Raw genomic sequence first — 24,206 nt, 5'->3', positions numbered from 1 at the left:
ATACTCTTCGTTTATAATAAAATCAAGTTACAATACCAATATTTAATTGAATTCGATTGATTTAATTAATTGTAAACGTGCATGCGCCATAAAGTTGAGGTTATGAGAACATTTAATCGATCGGAATAAAAAAATAGAAAATATCCATTCGGATATTTAAAATAATGAGTATTTCATCGAGTAAAGTATTAAAATCTTCAACAAGCAATAGGATTAGTTGAGTAACCACAGATTAAGCTTTTGTAAACCTTTAACCAAAAACACGACGCCATCTTGTAAATCCACATTCGCATTTCAATAAGTAAACGTCACCATTTTAAACTTGGTATCTTCTGTCTCCATCCATATGTACTTAATTACGACAAATACAATGACATCGATGTAAGTGGAGTGGTGGGGAGACGGGGGGAGATAGAATCGTGTGTTTTCGAATTAATTCGCTCGTGAAATCGTCTCCGAAGATAAGAATGGCGAAGACTAATTGAATCTACAATTGCGTCGTCTGATTTCATTAGAGCTGATAAATTGACGGGTTTCGGATGTGTGTCGCTGACGGATTCTGCGTGTTCCGGAGAAATGTTTATATAATAATATATTTTTCGTCTGTGTTAAGTATTTGAAATTGTAACTAGAAGACCACATATAGCCATATATCTAGAGCCATCAGGAAGTAAAAGATTTAGAAATTGATGTTATAGACAAGGGCTGTCTTTAAATTGTATTTTTTTCTAGAAGAACATAGAACAAATGACAGTTATTTTTTTCTTATCAGCGAGTGAATGTAAATAAAAGATGTAGAGGTATTTATTTTTTCTGAAATGCTGAAATTGAGTCATTAGTGCGGCGACACAAAATAAACATTATAATGTTTGAATACTAAACTTTATGCACATAACACCAATACATGAGATCTAACAAACAATACGGAATACAAAGATTAAGAATACGCTGAGAATATTCATGAATCTTCGGGAAGTTTTCAAAACAACGCTACGGGGGCGAAGCGAGAATTGTTTCAAAATAATGGTATTTATATGCTACATTGGTTTCAGGGGAAATCACTCTCAGAATTGTCCATAACGTCAGACAGCGCACAACGGAACGCCGTTTGCTTTTACAGCGTACATAGAAATGTGATTCCCGAATTCGATATTACTTAAGCCGTATTGAAATAGGGGTGGTTCGAAGATTTGGTAGAATATTAAACACGTTTATTAGTTTGTCCTCCAACGTATTTGGTAGTCAAAACGGAGTAGTTTTCGATGGAAACTTGGAAAGTGTGTTAACGAGTTCACCCCCCGAATGTAGTCGATTTCGCTAATGGGAATCGCGTTTAGATTGTGTCGGTTCCAAACTTTCTATTGAAACTTATGAATCCGAAGATCATCGCTGAGAACTTCCACGACTTTGCGTATTCAATAAAATGTTTTGATCCGATTTCAAATTGAAACATTTACGTGTGTTATTGCACAAAATGATCATTCCGAACAGTAGTAATAAGACGATTGTCGCAATGCAGACACAAATGTAAATCAAAGTGATGATCAGTTCACAAGAGCAAAAACTGACTTTGATCAAGATCAAAAAGTTCAAACACACCAAAAACCATGATTCAAATTTTCAAAGACAAAAACATCAAACTGGAACATGAAAGTCGCAATCAATAGCCTCATCGGGAAAAATCGCGAAACGTCAAGGATCTGTGATCTTGACTAGCAGATAACTAGAGGCAGTACAAAGGCCTCTATCGGAAGGAAAACGAAAGGGTAATACGGGCAGAAGATGCGCATCGTCACACACGGCCTAATCACGACCCCCGGAGGGTCCCACCCCCGCGACCACCCCAACTTTTGCATATTGCCTAAATAGCCCAACCTCCCCTTATTTTTGCCTCGTTCTTTACGTCTTTGCGGTCGAACACGCGCTTATTCAAAGCATTCTCGCCCCTATGTGTTTGTTTTAAGGCCGGGGTGGTGTGTTTCGCGATGTTTATGCCGTGACGTTTGAGGGATGCTCCGAGTCTTAATTGTACGACCTCGGTTTCGTATCGATTTTTTAATGTGTCTCTTATTTCGTGTGTGATGTGATCGCAATTAATATTTTATGATATTTGTTTACAATATCGAGATTAGACTCTTGTTCTTTACTCTCACTTACGACATAACTTATTTGTGTATGTCTTCTTTAAAAATAGAATCCATTTTTATGATTGTGTTGTAATGAAACCGTTACCTACTATATATTATGAGCTATGCGATAACATTGAGCATGCCACATTCCCATATTACGTGTGTGACTGTGAATGGGAAACCTAACTACCTGTTGATAAAGGTATTCATACGGTGCATGGTGATAAACAATGTGTGCAGTCAAATGATCGAGCTAGTCAGGATTTACTGGGCTTTTAATAAAAAAAATAGTGAATGCCTATCAAATATTTTGCAACATTTAGTTTTAATTCTGTACTAAAACAACGAAATCTTCGTAAATGTTCCTCTAGAAGTTCACCACCAATAAACATTATCATTGACCCAAATTCCATTCAAATAAATTCGAACAATCCCTATCGAATATGTTCAATTGATTTATCGAATTGAAATTGGAATAAATTAAATAAAATCAAAACAAACCATAGAGAATTAAAAAGGGATACAATAGACAACTCTATTTTGAAATTTGGAACGCAATCAAAACATAGAGTGTGGAACCGATCGGGTATAGTCGATAAGTCGTAATCGAGGGGAGAAAAAAAATAGGGTTTTTTTATTATCGCTTATTGATCAATTGCTCACGCCTCGGCATTGAGGATTATTGATAGATTGATATTAATGCCTCTGGTTCCGTGGGGTGACGGGTTTTTTCTATATGAAATTCGTTGACGGTACCACAATCAGTTATTGTTCGTAATTCTTCTTCACACAATGGCCAATCGATATTTTTTTTTATTGCGACGTTTGTTTGCGTATTTTTTTTATTTACATGTTTGAGCGGACTGTTTATTGAATGTTTGATTTGCTTTGATTTTTGAGGGTGCGTTTTAGTATCGTTTTGTGTAACATTTGTGGATTTCTAAATGCCATTGTGTTCAAACACAATTGTTGATCTGTTTTGATGGAATAGATATTATTTTGATTCAAATAATCCATGTTCTTTTTATCATAGTGTTTTAAATTGGGATATCGAGTTATTGTTATCTAGATTTGTATTTAGTAATATTGGCCTATTTTTATAGAGTTAAGGTGTGTTTTTAGACAACCTATTTGCGAACTTAATTACAGTTAGGTATAAATTCATAATTAGATCAAAGAAGTATTAAATATGAAGCTTATAAGCGAAACTTCAATCCATAGACATTGTGCTCTCCGTATTCAAGCTCACACTTCAATATGCGAAATTGACACCGCAATATTACAAACAGAAATAAGATTGCCTCAAGCCACCCCCGGCATGGGGGGTACTTTATTATATCCGAACGTCTTCACGATTGAAACCAATTGTTAATTGAGCTATATCTATGAAAATTGCGTCTGCAAGATTCTTATCGGCGTTCGCCGTTAAATTTATTGTCACAATGGCGGATTTTCGGTTTATGAGTAACGGAACGTGATTTCCTTTGCGTTCCTTCGATTATATTGCTACTAATCTTTTCAATAAAACCAGCCAGATACTTCCTTATATTTGACGATTTGAAAAAAGAACAAATTGTCTATGCCGGTTATGTGTTTGTGAAAAGCCACGCTAAAACTATTAGATTTGTGTTTGCGAAGACAATTATGAATAAATACGATATTGGGATGCGGCCCGACAATAGTTAGACAAATGAATAAATCCAAATGGAAATTTCCCTATTCCTGAACAATAGTTAGATTTTAGAGGCTGTATCTCGTACAGACAGATTGATTGGGCCTTCGCAACCGCTGCCAAGTGTGGATTAGGCTGTAGCTATATAACAAAAACGTACGTTTATTTTTCCAACAAAGTAATGCCGTAGACAATTAAGAAACAGCTTTTTATTACCAATGACATTGAGACATAACGCGCTTGAAAGTTGTTTTTCTCATCAGCAACACTAATCAAGTATTTATAAGACATGTCACGTTCCATTACAAAGGCGTTTAGTGGCCACAATCATCGTCTTATCTGACTATTGTTTGCGTTTTTCCCTCTTCATCTATAGGGGTATCAGCGATCTCAAGTTTCGACATAAATCGTGGTGTTGCGTTCACATAAATTTCGGTTCTCTCTCCATATTTTGCTACCTGTACCGTTTGTTACGATTTTATTATGAAAATGAATGGCAGGAGGTGCGGTGGGGTGTGGGGGGGGGGGGTTCGCAAGTAGACGATCAAAAGGGTTCCTAATTCGAACAGCGGTACACTATAGCAACTATGAGTTTTATGGGACGAATCTTTTATGGGATAATCAAATTTTGGAATATTAATGCTTTCTATTCACGTTTGGGGATTGATTTCATGAGATGGTTTTGTAATATTAGTTTCATTTTCAAAGTTATCACTTTTGCATTAATGTGTTCATATAAAAATCAATTACTGAATTTAATATTTATGTCTTAATTACAGAAGGCAATTATTAATTAGCAACAAATATCACATAACATACGCCCTTACCAATATACAAACCGACATCGTTACTCCACTCGTCTATATTTTAATTGAATACAAATTCTGCTTTTGTCACTTTATTTTTGATATTCTCCTTCTTCGGAATTAATTTGTGGATTGTATCGGAATAATGTTCATATATTGTCGAGTTTCGCTTTGTTAACGCTTTTCATTATTTAGTTTGTCGTTCCGAGGGAATTAATTGGAATTTTCATTGTTGAACACACGTGTGATACGAACACATGATGTGGCATTGAAGAAAATTATTATTGAGATGTGGAACGGTAGCAACAAGACGCGGCAAAACGTTCTATCGATTTGAAAAAGTCTGTTGTCATTATCGTAACAATTTAAAAAAGGAATCATCGGAGACGATGACATTCTAAACACAAAAAACTTGGTAGTTACTTATTCTCTTTTCAAATTCATCTTGCTTCGTTCGGAAAGCAAAGACCACAATTCCGCACGTACATATATTATGTGTATACATTAAATGTAATCGTCGAAACCTGTGAAAATATGTAAATTGATCCTTGGAGATGCCGGACCGACGGACTGAGTGAAATTTGAATATAAACTTCCCACCAGAACCGTATAAGCGTCATTTATTTCGTCCGCTCATAAAATATAATGATTTTTGACGTAGCTCTCGGCTATATTAATTTTGTGGGTACTGTTGTACGTATATCAGTACCATCAAATATCGGGGTGATAGACGCCTTCTAATTAAAATTCGTTGGTAGGTTTCTTTAAGACCACATTCTAAAATAAAATTAATGAAGTTGTAAAATTATAGAAAGATGTCGTAGACTTCGAAATGCAAAAAGTAAAACTTTATGTTTCATTGAAAATATCATCTAATTGAGCTGGACGTAATTGATTCTGCTATTACGTACCCAAAAGTAGAACGAAATCATAGAATGGAAGATAACAGATAAATTAAATAATTTAAAAGTATTGACAAATCCGTCTGCAAACCATTGTCTCTAAACAATTGTATAATTTGCCAAACTTTTAAAAGGAAAAACACTGCAAAATGAACGCCACTCGTCTGAAAAAGAGATCGGGAATATTTACATAAAAAACAAATAAAACCGACCGAGACGGGATGCGCGCATAAAATTAAAATCGATTAGATATTCTACCCTTCGAATTAAATATCATTGCCCTATCTCACACAGACGTGTATTCTCAGATCTAGATTAAACGAGGAGGGTTCGAAAAACAAAATGCAAAAACAAGTACAATCGAGATTCAAGAACGTCCCTAATTTTTCGAAATTCAAATTTGCAGCTAAATCATCTTTTTAAAAGTTTCGCAAAAACAAACATTCTTCCGAACCATAGAGAACAGATATTTAAAAAAACAGCACGATACCAATGGGGTGTAACTTAAAATATCGGGCCGTGCTTATTTGCATACTAACTAAAATAATTTATTATTTTTTTCTCAGAGGGGCGACTATGTGGGGTCCTATTGTATACAATAGAAATAACTAGAATCTGAGTGTTATTGGCCCGATCGTTACAGCTTCGTGCCTCCGAAAACATTTATACCACACCGTGTTTGAAGTGTAATATTCTAGGAATGATATACAGATCCAGACGATAAACTAGTTTAGAACAAATATCAAATTAAACATACACGGAAATGCAATATTCGACGGCGGAACGAGATGCTTAAAAGTTGGAATCAGAGCTTTGGATATCGGGGTACGGTTGGCAAAAGGACGAGCGGTCGCATCCTTACAAAATATCGTATGATTGCTGCGAACAAAGCGAACTTCGCCCAAACTCGATGCGCGGAAAAAGTTTCCCGACTGCGCTCTGTTTCGTCGTGTCGCTTATTGTCAATCGCAATGCCGATGTTTATGATTTCCGAACTGCCTTTCATTCTAATTTCAAATTTGACGTTCGAAATTTCAATTGAATTTCGAAGCAATAGCGAACTTTTTTAAACCCAACAAAATGTAGTCGAATCTAAAACTAAATTTAAAAATAGAAGTGGCTCGCGAAGCTATCCACAAAGAAAAAAAAAACATTAAAACGAACTAAATAGAAATATACAAGTGTTTATGTTGACGCTGCAACATTTAGACGGCGGATTCGAACGAAATTATCGTTGGAATCAAAGGGAATATTTTAAATATCTATACATTTTCATGTTGGGCTAGGCCCTGGGCAGACAGCGCACACCACCGCCGCAAGATTTATACACTTACCCGTTTCATACACGATACTGTTTAAATTCTACGATTCACTGATGCATTATATACGTTTTATTCTTTTTTCGGTCTGGCCGCACCTTTGTTTTGCGTGTTCAATATTGATGAGTGTTCATAATATCGTGGTTTTAATTTAAATTTTTCTTTTCTATGTTTGTTTGTGGGAAACACACACAGATGGACAGTTGGACAGTACATTCCACGGCTTCTGGTAAACGGAGATACAAATATTTGTGTTTGTTTTGTATCCAAGTGTTATATTGACTCTGTCTTTACAAGGAAATCTTCATAGAACGTTTTTAAAAAGCGAATCGGAAACCATAGAGTCACACATTTTTTCTTGTTACACCAAAGCAAGGATATTAAAATCTATAAAGCCAGGTCGTAAATGTTATCGTAAAAACTTGCATGATTAGTTAGTTTGTCGCGTTTTTGCGCTGGAGCGTAATGGCTGACGAACAAAGGGTTACATTGGTATGCAAATGAGCTGCACAATAGATCGGCACCGACAATCTTAGATCGACAATAATCCTTAGAAATAATAATGATAGGGAGTTCCAATTCAAATTATACGCTTGGTTATAAAAAGTTACGGCCTCAATTTCCTATTTACTATTACTATTAAAAGAATTTCTTTCGGGAAATTTATCGTTAAATTTTTTAAATATCAAGAGGTTGACTTCTTCTATTTTCCGGAATTTTGGAATATATTGACTTAACTTGGTTGTTTTCAATAACAACTAAGCAAATGTAATAACGTTTTCGTGTCAAATATTTAGCACTTTCATCACTCATGAAGCTAGTGTAGTATAAACCAACGGAGGGAGATGCATCGGCCGAAAGATAGCAGGAAAAGGGGTTGATTTGATTGAATATCTGTTATTAAGAACCCTCCCGAACGCACACGCAGACATTAAATAATATACACATTAAGTTTATAAATATGCATGAGTTAGATGCTTCTGTGTGTGTGTTAGGTTCAATACACTCGTACACAATGATATTTAAAATATCAAACGCATCAGTTCGGTTCGGAATTCGAATTCAAAAGTGTATCGGTCTGTAGCCAAAGAGATGGGGTGAAATTATTAATTTTGCGGCGCAAACTTTTGTTTTGCACATTCCGTTTCGCGGTTTTAAAAATTAGATTACAGAACTGGCTGGAAAAATCGGAAAAAAAAGTAAATGAAAATTTAAACGTTGTTTTGTTTGTCGCTCTGGCTTCCAGTAATTTGACACACATTCACGTTCCGGAGTACGTTCATTATGAATCCTGATTTTCGCGATTGCTTGATGGTTCAGAATAATTAATGGGGGCGATATTCCACGACGTGAGGCTTCCTTTCATAAAACTCCAGTCTTATTGTTTTGGGAGCGAACAATTTATTTTTTGTTTGCCAACTCCTGAATTAATTTACTTTCCGTTATGTTAGCTATCATACGCAGATATTTAATGATTTCGCCTCTGATTATTTCCATTACCATTTGTTCCATGAATTTGTATGAAATTTGAGAAGTTTTTGAATTTTGATTGAATTTCTTATTAGTGTTCGGATATGTACCTACGTTCTGTTGTTATTTTATTAACATTTGAATTACAGGCAGTTAATAACGCAATTAAAAATAAAAACAACAAGTCGAGTTAATTTTTCTAAATGATTTGAAATCGAGCTAGTGACAATTGTGAATTTCGAACAGTGTCATAGACGCGAATATGACACGATTATTTTTACACCTTGAGACGGCGGACATGTTGGATTTGATTCACGACATCATACAGCTGTCGTGATATGATTAACGACAAAATTGTGCACAACGTCTATTTTTGACGCGAAGCGAAACGTGACGTAGATGGCGCTACTATGTTAGAATGTCACTCAATTTATTAATTTTATATTTGGAATGTCATTTTGCTAGTACGGTACCAATTGGTTGGCATCTACTTTTTAGTGTCAAGTGTTCCCAACAAACTAATATAATAATATAGGCGAAGTTTGTTTATTTGTTACCTCTTCACGCTTTAACTATGCAACAAATATTCTTAATTTTTTCGAAACATATAGTTTGAAGTACGGAGAGTACGGACATAGGGCAACCTTCATCCCGGAAAAATGACTGCTCCCTTGGGAAATCCACGCGGGCGGAGCCGCGGACAAAAGCTAGTTCTAAATAACCTGCACATGTATTTGTATGAAAGCATTTTATTAGCACCATAAAAATAAAACTGTGGTACAAAATGAAAGATATGAATATTCGTTACATGTCGTGTTGTCCCGCGGATGAAGCCGGATAACGCAAGCTTAAATCACAGGAGCAAGCGATTTGAACTTAAACTACGAAATGGTTGAAATTACTTGAAATATATGAAAACTATTTATTTGACAGTTAATTCATAATTGGCACTACAAAAAACATTTTTCTAAAAATATAGTTTACTAGAACCCAATTGATTCCCGCTCAGCGCGATTTATCACACTGTAGAAATAGGCCTAAAAATATACTATTGATCTTGAAAAATGTTCTCATTTTCTCATATTGTCCTCATAATTTTGGTTCTCGACAAGTCGGATGATCGGTCTCCTCAATCTCTCGGACCATATTACTCAGTGACTAGACGTTGCCCGGGGCTTCGCTCCCGTGGGAATTGTGAGATAAAATATAGCCTGTAGCAATCTTGGATAATGTACCTTTCAAATGGTGAAAGAATTTTGGAAATCGATTCGGTAGTTTCGGAGATCACCCGCCTCAAACATACAAACTCACAAACGCTTACCTCTTTATAATAATAGTATAGATAAGTGATATGAAATAAACAAAACAAAATAAAATATTTATACGTATTTACTTTTAATAATTATTATTTATGAAATCAGGACTCGCTTTCGCATAAACTTCGCGCCACCACCGAAGGGTCTTTTTAACCCGGGTTGTTCACCTTGTATCGAAAGGGTTAATTTCTCTATACGAAAGGGTTATTACAGACAGACCGATATGACTGTTCGATCGTTTGAGGCATGGCAAGGGTTTTTTATTATTAGGGTTTAGTAATGTTTAGATAATGTCACTTTTTTCGATTTAGGGGATTATTTTCTTTTTTTTTTAATATTGCGTAAGTTTAGATAGATATGAGCTGTAAGTCTACTTGTTTACAACTGTTTACGTCACAGAGATGTAACAATTAAGGAATGCTAGTTTTGTCTATGCAGGTAAAAAAAAAATAATAATTAAAATATAAAATTACCTTTTAATTTTATCAATTAAAAGGAATTAATTTCTGTTCCAAAAAAGAAAAAGCTTGCTAATACTGATTATCGAAAACTTTTGCGATGATTTATGAAATATATTATTTTTTGCTTTATTAAGTGTAAGGGCGACAGACAAACAGTACAGTACAAAGTATTTACATTTCAAAATCACTAATTTGTAAAAACACTTGAGTGTAGAGACGGCCAAAGATAAAATATTTGGAAATTTAATTTTCGAATTAGAAATTCTCGGTTAAATTACCTGGGAAAATTTCTATAGAACTACAAATATCGTTATTAGACATTTTTAAACTTTAAAGTGTAGATTAATTCAATTTTTTTTCTAATTACATAAAGCCAAGTTATATACCCCTGGGCGTAATATTAATTGTTATATATTATTCAGATCTAATGCCGAAGCTGTGTAAGGGTGTGATCTCCTGGGGACATCGGAAGATGGGGTTCAAAAATCACGATTGTACCCCATAGGGTACAGTGTGTTCGCCGCCTTATAGGGGGCGAGGGTGGCAAGTCAGGGGTCACTTGTGGATGTTTGCGTAATGTATCGATTTGGTTTGATTGGTATTTTTTTTATTAGTTTTTGTTAATTTTATTAAATCATTCCGTACTCTCATCTGAGCGTTTTCACGGTTTCTTCCTCAGAAATTATATTTATTATATATATAATTATAATATAGCGTCGGAGCCCAAGGTCCGCTTTCCTACTTTTTCGTCTCCACTTCGCACGGTCGTCGGCATCCAGTTGTCAGAAAACAATCCGTACTAGTCCGTACTATAGTTATAATTTTGAAAATGTGTTTGTTTGTCTCTCTTTCACGTCAAAACGGAGGTGATTGTTGTTGTGGATATATTTGGACAGCTGGAGAGTGACTCCTTATATTTCTTAAAGCCTTACTAATCTTGCTTCTGCACTTATATTTTTTAAACGTGGTCACCCATCATCAAAATGTTGCTTAACTTATATTACCGAGGGGTTTCTATATACACATAAGATTTATGAGTAAATAATAGGGGTGGACAAACCCAATCGATTGATCAAGTCCAAGGGTGAGATGTGCGAAAGGGGTAGATTAAAATATTGCAAAGGGTGGCTGTGATACCATCTGATGTATATAGTCTGTTGATGGCCGCCTTCTGATTTTGAATATTATTTTTTTTCATCACCTTGACATATTCCTGGCAATTTTGAAATAAATTACAGTCAAATGTAACACGCATTCTTTATTTGAATTTTTCGTTTAATTGGCTAGTAGTAGCTTCTAATGCCTTCTAATTTTGAATATAATTTTTTTGAAGTGAAAACTTCTTTAGCGGAACACCGCTAAAGAAGTTTTCACTTCAAAACATCACCAACAGGTGATGGGAAAAAATGTTAAACTGACGTCAGGACACGTGACCATCGAAAATTCGTAAGACGTCAAAAATACACGACGCTAACATTCAAGTTTTCGCTTCTGCCGGCACTCCCGGAGTGCATCCCGTAACTCAAAGCAATGCAACTCTCCATAACTCTGCATCTGTGTATGAAAATAGAACCTAGGTCAATCTTGCAAACCGCTAAAATTTAAATGTAATGGCAACATTGCACTTATTTCGATACTTTGTAATGAAGAAAATCAACAGATTTTTACAGATTAGTACAGATTTTAGACACGAAGCTTCCAATCGATTTTTTTTGAAATCTATATATTTATCAAACGTAATGAACAATCCGTAACTGGTATAAATACAAAGTCGTAGATAACAATCTTTAATTGCACAGCAAAAGCGAGAAACGCGAAAATTTGAGTGCAAAACAGTTCATGTCAACTACCGCGGGCCCAGTCACGCGAACGGTTACCGTTTTAGCAAGCTTGTTAAGTTACAGGCAATGCAAACACTTTATTATTACATTAAATGAAAAAAAAACATAATATTTTAAATGTTGTTTTGTTTTTTAAGGATCTAATCCTATTTAGATCTAATTAGGTCAATATTAATAGGATAATATTACGTATATATATTTTTTTTATAAATAAATATATATATTAGGACAAATCACACAGATTGAGCTAGCCCCAAAGTAAGTTCGAGACTTGTGTTACGGGATACTAACTCAACGATACTATATTTTATAATAAATACATATATAGATAAACATCCAAGATCCGGGCCAATCAGAAAAAGATCATTTTCCATCATGACCCGACCGGGGATCGAACCCGGGACCTCTCGGTTCAGAGGCAAGCACTTTACCACTGCGCCATCGAGGTCGTCAAATATTATATTCTTGGTAATGACCAAGAATATACCCAATATAACTACATAATATACACGAGTACAACATAATTTTGTCTTAATCTTACAAATCAAATACTATTTGACAGACTTTGAGAACTGTCATTGTCAATGTCAAAATACGCTGTTTACATCTAGTTCTGAAGCGGTGGTGGTGTAATGGTTAAGACGCCTGCTTGTGGATCCAGGTTCGAATCCTACTCGTATACCAATCTGACACATGTATAGTAGTTTTCATCGGCCACCATTTGCTTCCGACGAAGGAAAACATCGTGAGGAAACCTGCACACTGGTCGATTATATAACTTGTGTGTGAAATGGAGAAGGCAATGGCAAACTACTCCATTACTAATGCCAAGAAATTTGTTGGGTGTGTTAATTCCACGCAATGACCACGATCCTCAGCCATGAGGAATAAGATTATGAAGAAGACATGTAGTTCTAGTGCTGTACTCTAGCGTGGTAAAACAGACATTCAGTTACGCAAGTGTTGCCTCCTTAAAACCGTTAATATTTAGCGCAGGAGGGTTAGTGTTGCCGTGTCGTACCTCGAAAAAGTTAAATGTTATCACGGCGCCTGCTAAATAATCTTTCGCATGTCCATAGATAATAAAACTGCATTGTTTTGGTGCAAGTTCGGTAACGGATCGCCGATATTTTGGAGATAGCGAATTTGAACTCGATTCTAAACTGTTTTAACTCGATTTAGTACTTTGTATGGAAAATACTAGCGTAAATTTAGGATAAACTTACTGTCAAGTTTTTTTTTTTTTAAAAGGACAAGGTATATTAAATTTAAATCGAATACTTTAGTTATAATGCAATATTAAATATTAATTGATTTATTATTTATATTATACAATATGCTATAAAAAAAATACTACAAAATCAAAATTATTAAATTCGTAACACAACGACGATCAATCTAACGTAATTACACGAAACAACTTATGTATGCGAAATAAATATTAATGACATAGAACTAACCCTTCTCCCACCCCTTATGGAATCAGAGAATTTTACTAATAAATGTGTGTGATTAATCAAAAGTGCGGGTAGATGTAGCACCCGTGTCGAGGACGTGCTAAAAATTACCATGTGGTTACATATCCAAAATCGAGTACATATAGAAGTTTTAACAGCGTCGTGCGTTTTAGCGTTTGAATATCGAACATTTTTAAAATGTAAAAACTTCAAAATAAATCTATGAAAAAAAAAAACAATGTTACAGATTATATACAGTTCTATTCGATTGATCAAACCATATATTAGATAGTACGTTATAAAAACTTTCCACGAGTTGCAAACACCGTTTATTTATTTTTGAGTACGTAGACATTTTATTATACACGTATCAGTACTTATGATTCTGTTTTTAACATTGATTTAATACTCATAAATATGTAAGTATATTACATACTTTTTGTCTATGCAAATTGTAACAGTCATCAAAAATCAATGAGGCGTCCCGAGACGAGATGTGTCTAAAGACACGCATAAATCATCCCCTATTACACAATGGGCACCTATACAAACACCCCACACGTTAATTAATTAAAATTATTAATGACAAAGCAAAATAATGCGAAATCGATATGTCTTGGCGATGTGAATACGAAAAACTCAACTCGACTGACTGAACGGGTTATTAATTTTGTCTCGTATTGCTAGCAAATAATTATTCGTTTTTGTTTTTAATGGCGGGAATATGCAGATCAGGGTTTTACGTTTTCTTTTATTGACAGTTTATGGTTTGGAAACTTTTGATCGGATACTTGAGTTAATGGACGCGGAAGAAACGGTATTTTTGAACCATTGTCGAAAATATAATTTGGAAAAATATCATAACCGTTATTCAAAAACGCGCTCGTTCCATGTCATCTTTCTTTTTTATTGAGATCTATGATGTCATTCCGGCTGGCATTATTCGATTTTCAAGTCGTGATTAATAAAGTTTTATTTTTTAATTGTAGAATCAATCTGTGGGCGGCTATTAAGTAGATGACAACCGTAAAGGATTACCAGCCAGTATTGCCGCGGTATTTATCGGTAAACAACTGACAGTCGATAAAGGTTTTTAAAAATGGACGCTTTTAATCGTCACGCGATTCGAATAATCGTTTGACGTTTCGAGATTACCAGTATTAAAGGCCAGTATTTAAAACAATTCGATGGTATTGACAAATTTCGACCATTAATTGTTTGATTGCGCTGTGCTAAGTGGGTTCGATAATCTGTGGTTTAATGCAACGATTGTCATTGTATCTCGATGACAGCTGGCCGTATGGAAGTTATCTAAATGTGAATAGCATTGGAATCTAAGTACTTATATGCCAACGACGTTGAAGCTCAGCTTACCTGTAATAAAAAAGAAATACATATTTCAATTAAATCGTTAAAAGTCGTTTATTTTTTCAAAACTACATGCTTAATAGAAAACAAAGTGGACTACGTGTCTGTCTGTTTCTAAGCTTTCTTCTTTTAAATCACACAACAGATTTCGATGCAGTTTTCACAGTTATTTAGAAAAAATATTCTCGAAGGTTTGTAGACCACATGCGAAGCCGGGCCATCGTTAGTTCATTATATTTACGTAGGACAGACATAGTATGACATGGTAACTTTCATTCCAAAAAAGCTACTGTTTCCGTTAGAATTTCATTCGGAAGAAACGGCGAGAAATCTATTAACTAAAATTCCAATTCCAATGTCATCAGTTAATAAGAATTAATGTTTAAATTTTATTGGACATTACAAAGTCACGTCCAATATTTTTTTTTTCGATTAGTTGTGATAGAATATCGGTGGATTGCGCGTCGTTTATTTTATCAGAAGCATTAAATTTAGATAATATTTGACCTTATTGATTTATCATTCGTTCAGATGATCTTACGACCTTGGATTGTCATTTAAGGTATTTCGAGAATATTTTAGGAATCCAGCATATTCATAATCGAGATCACTCGATGATACACGAATGTGATAAATTTGAAAATTAAATAAATAAATATATTGGGACAAATCACACAGATTGAGCTAGCCCCAAAGTAAGTTCGAGACTTGTGTTATGGGATACTAACTCAACGATACAATATTTTATAACAAATACATATATAGATAAACATCCAAGACCCAGACCAATCAGAAAAAGATCATTTTCCATCATGACCCGACATGAATTATATCATACTTGATCACAATCATATGTAGTATATGTGTTTCTTTGACAATGTAAGTACACATGATACATACATACATATACTAGCCTCCCCTGGGGCTTCGCTCCGGTGAGAGTTTCGGGATAAAAGGAACCCTATGTGTTATTCCAGGTTATATTCTACCCGTGTACCAAATTTCATAACAAACCGTCCAGTAGATTTTGCGTGAAAGAGTAACAAACATACATACACACAAACTTTCGCATTTATAATATTAGTAGTAATATTAAGCCCTTCAACATGAATGCCCTTCAATTCTTTGAACTATCACTTTATAGATTTTTATTTACTAAATAGATTGTTTATTTTTACATATTATAAAAAGAAGTTCCTCTGTTGCGTCTGTTTGTATGAACGCAATAAGCTCAAAAACTACCAGTCGGATTTTTGTACAGTCTTCACCAATAGATAGTGTGATTCCCAAGGTAGATTTAGGGGTATTATTTACTATGGTTTTAACCGAGCGGAGCCGGGCTGTCAGCATCAAAATAAGTTCGATCGGTTTAACATTAAAAGTTCTTATGGAATCCCTTTAAGAAATGTACAAGTCGCATCGGGAATTAATTGTATTATTGTGGGGATGAGGGAGCAGACGATCGGAAAGAACGAGAATCAGGGTTTCCACATCTCAGAAAATAAAATTTCGAGGTAGAGAGATTAAAATGTTTATAATTTAAGCCTATGTATTTGCTGCTTTGTTTATGATGTAATTTTTAATGTTATTTCGTAAGTTTCGGTAGAATTGTTTTGTAAAAAACTATTATGAAATCCATAGGAAAATATAGATAATGGCTGTCCTATTCACTATTTGTCTTTCTGTCTGCCACGCTTTTACTGCTAAACCACTGTGTTGGGATTAAACTTGGAATAGATTTATACAATGACAAATAAAGGCAGCCGCGGACGAAGCTGCGGGAAACAGCTAAAATACATGACAAAAGTAATTAAAAAATATGCTAATTAACGAACCCTTGATCTCAATGCAAGTTGCATTTAAAACTATATTCAAATTAAAATTAATAAAGAGAATAGAAACAAAAAAGGACACCCCCTTCCGCGCGTCGTAAATCAGAAGTCCCTACAGACTGAAAGGGGCGAGAGGGGCAAAGACAGGGGTGGGGAGGGGTCCATTTTCCGCAACATTCGTCTTAGCATTAGTACAAGAAGCTCGTTTTACGTACAGTAAATACCACATCAACATGTAAAAACTCATTGCAGATTCGCCGTTATTGCAATAGCACTAGAGTCCATGCAGCATAATTTGACATGGTTGATTGTGATGGAGAGTAGAAAATTGACTGTATTCGTTTTTAAACAATGTAGTTACGATATAAGAATATTGTTGGATGTAAAGTCTTGTCGTCGCCTGTACTTTATCGAATAAAAAATCGATTAAATATTGTTTTCCCATTAGAATCGTGAAGATAAACATTTTACTTAATAAAGATTTATTTACATTCTTTTAAAATCCTAATCACAATGGAATCGTAATGAAAATTTAAAATAAAAAAAAGAATACATTTGTTCGAATTCTTTTCCAACCCTTTACCAGCCAGTTACATTATTCGATAACTCAAATTCCGACTTTAAAACAAAGAAATAAGGCAATTAATCGCAAGACTTATTTTAAAATTGGAATCACACTTTAAGCAAAGGCGTCAGGTGCCAAAAGTCTTAAATAAATAATCGAAGGGTATTTAAAACAATCCTCTCTCAATTTATTGCAGGGGACTGCAGCCCGAATTAAGGCCCTTTAGGGCTGATAAGTATCTGATAAGATATATTGAAGCTTCTGATAAAGATTCTATTTCAAACTGATTTTAATTAACAATAAGTCCGAATAATTTTCAAATGCTTGTAACATAACAATAACAATGCGTCCAGTAGATTTTACGTGAAACTCATACACACATACATCCTCACACACTTTCGCATTTATAACATTAGTGGGATTATAATAAATCTAAAGAATTGTCATTGTATGTATAAAAACTTAAATGATAGAATGTAAAGTAATTATTTCTTTGATATGAGCATTTTCCCTGTTACTTCTTCAGAGTTTAGCGTCGGAGCTCAGGGTTCGTTTTCCTATTATTTTTTTCTTCACTTCTGTATGTAATTTAGTTAAATTTTTTAAACCCTATATCTTGATAATCGTCTGTATTCCTTTTGCATACTCGGTGCAGCTACCGAAATAAATAAGAAAAAAAAACAATAAAAAGAATGTATTACGTCAAATTCGAATTTCGAACCAATGGTAATCCAGCCGATACATCAAAGCAAATGGCTTACTAGATTGCTAAGCGAGTACATCTATCAATGGTTGTTTCGGCCATCCATCCTATCTCAGGCTAATTTCGAATGTCATAAATTGTAGCATTAATTCAACGACAATGCATTAGGAGACAATATCCTTCGGGAACTATTCCGATAGATTGGTTAGCAGGCTCGTAATTAACGATGTGAACAACAAACGAAAATCGTCGCAATTTTGTTACTATTAAGTCTTAATTTCCTGTGTACTTAATTTGAATTACAACGTTTTCGAATTGAATTCTCGCTTCGAGACGTTCAATGCAATGTCAATCTTATTGATTGATGGATTGAGTTGATTTTTGTAGTTTAAATCGTGACAAGACATTAGGTAAATTGGTTAATGTCTTCTAAGAGGATAGTATTGTATTGATGTTTTGTTTTCGTATTGTATTCGTTGGAGGGAAATTGAATACAAATACTACGAATGCTATTCTGATTGGTGAAAATTAGTTTATGTTGCCAGTTTATTTTCGCTTTGGCAAATTTTGATAGTCAATTTTTTAAGAAAATATTTGTTTTGTTTTTTTTTTTTTTTCTATCTTGCCAGCGTTTTCAAGTCTTCGTATTAAGTAAGTTTTATTTAAGTGTAAATATGTCAAGACAGTTCCAGATCTGCTAGAAATACTAAACAAATATTTTTATTTTATTTTCCACTAATATCATTATTTACAATACATTTTTGAGGATTTCCTTTACACAAAATACACACAAGCTGTGCTAATTTTGTAAGTAATTAATAAAAGCGTTAATTGTCCTGTGGTATACAACACTGTTAAAATAGAAAAATATATAACTTTAAACAATTGTTTTCGTAGACATAAAGTATTAGACAATCAAATTACAAGTACACTTAACGTTTATCATGAAAATGATCTAATATGTATTGTACAACAGAAAATTTCAGTATAAACCTGGTCGCCGCGGTTCAGTACACATCAAAGTCGTACGCTGGCGTGGATAATAGGTTCGATTCCGAGGGAAGCAATCTTCTGTAATTCGCAGATTTTTTACAATCATCCATATACAATGGCAGTCTATCATGCATGCTGTTTGATGGAAGACGAAAGTCATTTTTTTCTGGTTGAATCATTCACATTAATTTCCGTCCACCATTTTTTCATACATTTCTTGTTTTGTCACATTTATTAAATAACATATTATAAAAGAAAGTCCTCTAACGTATCTGTTTGTTCGCGATGAACTCAAAAACTTGGATTTTCATGCGGTTTTCACCAATAGATAGTGTGATCCTGAGGAAGGTTTAGGGGTATAATTTATTATGTTTTTACCCGAGCGAAGCCGGTACGTGTACGGCCGCTAGTGACAAGATAATGTATTAATATTAAAAATTGCTAGGTGCCTTAATAAATAAAATTTTACAGAAAAACGAAGACGTCACAAACTTGGTCAGAATGTCTACAAAAATTAATTAGTGTAAAGTCCACTTCGAGCCGGACCCGGCCCTACTGCTAGCTGCATTCCCGCGTGGAACTGCTAAGGAGAGCCTCTGAGCCAGGAAGCGCTTCTATCGCTAGATCACTCGTAAAGTCAACGACCTAATTCTCAAATGACAATACAAACCTATGAAGAATCCGCGTCAAAATTATCACAAACACAAATCACTGCCACAAGCATCCGAGCAAACAGATAGACACAGTTTAACCCGACATAATCAGTTGTGCACAAAAATGATTATAATTTGTGTAAAAATTATCGATCTGTCAACACAGTTGTGCCCAAAGTGCAATAACTTTGCGCGCCACTGCGATTATGATTATCAAAACAATGAGATATGATATTTGTAGTGAGATTTTGAATATGTAAAGTGCTCGCAAAGTTTTCGAATCTGTTTACATAAATATATTTTTTTAATAATGATGCCTTCATTTGCTTTATTAAAAACTGTCAGTATTATATGTAATTAAATTTTAAATTACGAACGTTTCGAACTCTATTCAAATTGAGCGTATCGAAAATAAGACGAATTATGTCAGAAATAAAATCGATTCCAATAAAAAAAGACATCGAAAGGAACAAGAATAAAATGCTCTGCTATACTCGCGAGTTTAACATAAGCATGTGGTATAAAACACCACAGTCAATCTAAATAGAACCAAAAACTATACGATTCTATAGTTCCTTATCTAGAACGATATTGGAGCAAAACTTTGAAAAACACTGGACTCGTAAAAATTTATCTCATTTGCCAAAAATACAACAGGAACTGTGCTGACCCGCGATAAGACTGGCCATTGACTCGATTCCGTTAATCGATAAACATATCGATTGTTAAATTTTTGTTATTTATCTTCAATTTCAACTAATTTGTGTCGGTGCTGCGTTACATCATTGCCTTTCATTGCTTACTTTAATGTCATCAAAGTATTGTGTCATGATTATTATTAATTTAGATTCTTTTTTTCCCTGAGGGGAGATTTTTTGTTTTTATTTTGCTTACTTGATGGAAGGTAAAGCGAAACGTGAAAAAATACCCTTTTTTATATATTGAATGTTAAAATCATCCGGTGACAAACTTTTTAAAACAAAAAAAAATTGTCAACAGAAATATGAATATGCAACTATTCAATGAAAGTATCGGATCAAAACAGTTATTTCAATAACAAAGGGCCGAAATGCGCGAATATTAAAAAGCGAACGTTTGTAGCCGTGTCAAAAAATTAATATTAACGATATCTCAAAAACAATGAAGTGGAGAAAAAAGATATAATTTATGCAAGACATTTCTTTTGACGCCATTGTCCGATGGTGGGGCGCGAAAATATTCAATTAAATTGAATATATTTCTTTTCGCGGGAAACCCTGAATGAGTTGGTAATTTTTAATATTTCTGATTGGCTATCTAAATTCTGGCAACAATGACTGTGTAATAATTTATGATTTTATTCGCGAGTTTAAATTTGGAATGGAAGTCAGCATTATTGGTGTAAAATTACATATTTTTTACACCATGTTTCATAGGTAGGTACTTGAGACAGTTCTTTATTTAAATCTTGTTGAATTTTGCTTTTTTTTTTCTAAAATTATTAAGTTTAAATTCCGCCTTGCCAGATGTCACATGAAATTGAATGACGAGGTAATAATAATAAAAAAAAACTACCAATAAGCCATTAAAAATAAAAAGCATAGCATCAATAGATCTTCGATTAAAAGCAGCTGGACACGAGACCAGATTCGCTCAAAAAATACATTGAAAAGTAAGCCTTATGAATATAGAAATATAGTTGATTTTTCAAAATCAATGCTTAGTATAGAATTCGCGGGCGATTGTAAAATTCGATGAATGGTGTTTTATTGAACTGGATATAACCGGTTAAACCGGGTTTGACCCCACAACACGTGGTCATTCTTTGTCATTGAAAGTATTAAAATGATCGGTTTTTTTTTGTCCCGCTGCGTATTGTAAGTATTGGTGATTTATTTTGTGTCGTATTAAGATCAGGGTATAGAACGAGGACATATTGTTTGTAAAAACGGAAACTGAATTATATTTAGGTACATATATGGGATATTTACTGTAAAAAGTGAGAGAGATTTAAAACCAATTTTTTTTGTGGAAGTCATTGGTCTATGTCCAGCAGTGGGCTTCTGAGACGGTGATGACGATTTTGCGAAATTATTATGACAAAAAATACAAGCGGTTCCTAACGAGCAATTAATAAAACTGTAACTTTGTTAATTCGATAAATATTATCGATATTAAAAACTGTTAAATTACAAAACAAAATTGGAAAAAATAGATATTTATCTATAACCACTCGACACGACTAGCACAAACCGCGATACCAAACCCTACCGCCACGAATTCCTAATGACCGAATTAACAACACCTATTGTTTAGCCTGGTTTTTATATCGGAATATTAATAACCATCCAAAAAGAGGGTGCGAAGAAAAATGTTCCGTCTAGGGGGACCGAATTGATTGATTTTTACATTAATTTCAATAAAGACAATGGGAGAGTGGCCCCGACAGTTGTAATTGCATTTTCGTCAGGAGATGCAGTTGGCAACAATGAGGTGAAGTTAAATTTTATAGATTCCATTTGCATTGTATAAGTATTTCTAGGATTTTGATTGAATTCTGAATTATATATAATTAATGTTCCTTCAGTTTTGAAACTTATACAAAGCACAGACACACATACATTGCCTATAAAGCATTCAGATACATACATCGCGGTTTAAAGTTTACGTTTAATTTAAATCTCTGTTGAAAAGTATCCGAATTTCTAAATAGAAATAAAACGACTACAAAATCTACTCAACAAATTTACATAAAAATAAATATATATCCCAGTACAAGCTAGAAATTTTGCAAACAAGTTCTTTATATAACGTAAATGTTCGCTGGATTTTTTAAAAGTCTATCCACAAGACAGTATGATAGGTGTAAGTTTTATGAAAAAATTAAACAAAATACTCTTTACTGCGGGCGGAATGGTTGACTACAGATAATTTTATAAGTGATCAAAGAACTTAATAGAACCGAGACGTAAACAAATCGATGAGACAAAGCGTCAATATTTCGAAATTATCAAAACAAAACCAATAAGGAACAGAACCTATTTATTATACGTCGCTGACGAAATTCGTCGATTACTCGGAACCATCGAACAATACCCCCTTAATGGGTACATGAACAAACAGATAGGGTACTATTCTCGATAATATGTCACAAATCATCTTCTATTCCACACAAAGTTATAATGAATTGACATATTCAGCACACGTGCTACGCGACATACTCGCTGAGACAGTTGCGATCGAACGCTTTTGTCAAATCTAAAGTGCGCCTTGAGGTATACCAGAAAAGATTCGAAATCCTTTGTTATTGTATCACAAATTGTTTCTTATAGTTCAGGTATTGTTGTCGAAGAAGGGGGAGTTTCAAGTGTTTAATAAGTGGTGTAATCTCGAACTATTGAAATTAATGATTGCTTTTAAGCACTACCTGTACAGCCAACTGTTCACGTTAATCTAGTAGACCTCTATGCAACGGGAATAGCAGCGAATTTACCATGAATATGTGCTGCTCACTGTACGAGTTGCAAATGAGAACATGTGTTCTTGAATTATCATAAAACGGCTAATGGAAATAAGAATTTACTTTGTATCTCCAATATTTCATTACAGTGATATGTAGGCAATAATGTAATCATTATTTTGCGAAATCGTTACATGTTATAATATACCTATCGAGATAGCAACATTTTGCTCAAACTGTATCTTTTATTATAGATTTATTGCTTGTGAGCCATCAAAGATTTCATGTTCAATAAGGATCACAATAAGGATCTTTCAGCATCTCACATTAGCGTTACAAATACCTTTGATCTTTACACATTTTCAAATAATTGTATAGACACACGTGTTTATATACCACTAGTGTCACCTCACAGGTTCGCTTGGGTAAAAACCATAACAAATTATACAATTAAACCTTAGGAATCCCACTATCTATTGGTGAAAACCGCGGACAAAATTCCCTCAGTTAGCTTTTGAGTTTATCGTGTTCATACAAATAGAAAGACGCGATAGGGGGACATTTTTAATAATATGCAAGGATTAATACAATATATACTGTTATTATTATAAACGTTCGTGAGTTTGTATGTTTGAGGCGGGTAATATCCGAACCAATTTCAAAAGTTTTTTCACCAATAGAAAGGTACATTATCCAAGATAGCTATAGGCTATATTTTATCTCAAAATTCCCACGGGAGCGAAGCCCCGGACAACATCTAGTTACAAATATTCCAGCAAAGCACACGATGCCAAATCAAATATTAATTAATGTCGTGGTATCAGAAACTAATCGTGGCGTATTGTAATTGCAAATTAATATTGATGGCAGTTCAGATCGAAGTCATTACGACCGCATACATAAAACATAAGGCATTGATCGTCGTGTCTCGTGACACATCTTCTTATGATCACGTCGATATTACATAATAACAGTAGATATAGGAATCGATAATAGAGAATCTGATTGGAAATTGTTGATTTGTGGTTAGCTTGCTATTATGTTGTGTTTTACTGTGATTTGACATTTAATTTGGTATATACGCTAAATATTTCACAAATTTCATGTTTATGACATCATTTTTATTATTATGTGTGTATATTTTGGGAACGAGAAATTTAACGTTTTCCACGTGTCTCTATTATCGGTATTTTCTCACGATTCCTTGTCATAAGCTTTTAAAAGTTTTTTTTTTTAAACCTATGTGAACCCGGGTCGTTCATATCTGTAATAATATTTTT

General features: G+C 34.1%; 1 protein-coding gene across 7 annotated transcripts in view; it reads right to left on the bottom strand.

The window, feature by feature from the left end:
* The window catches only part of ct (cut), a 151,127-nt gene that overhangs the window by 41,663 nt on the left and 85,258 nt on the right, over positions 1-24,206 (bottom strand). Inside the window, exon 1 of one of the 7 annotated variants that reach the window (XM_053761028.2) lies at positions 19,505-19,589. The exons of the other annotated variants lie outside the window; for them this stretch is intronic. The gene's annotated coding sequence lies outside the window, so the exon portion shown is untranslated. Of the gene's footprint in view, positions 1-19,504; positions 19,590-24,206 lie in introns of those variants that run through there. 7 annotated transcript variants of the gene reach the window in all.

The sequence above is a fragment of the Plodia interpunctella genome, chromosome 21, assembly GCF_027563975.2.
Source record: "Plodia interpunctella isolate USDA-ARS_2022_Savannah chromosome 21, ilPloInte3.2, whole genome shotgun sequence".
Lineage (NCBI taxonomy): Eukaryota > Metazoa > Arthropoda > Insecta > Lepidoptera > Pyralidae > Plodia > Plodia interpunctella.
The sequence above is the reverse complement of the archived record's forward strand: the minus strand, read 5'-3'. Positions and strand labels throughout refer to the sequence as shown.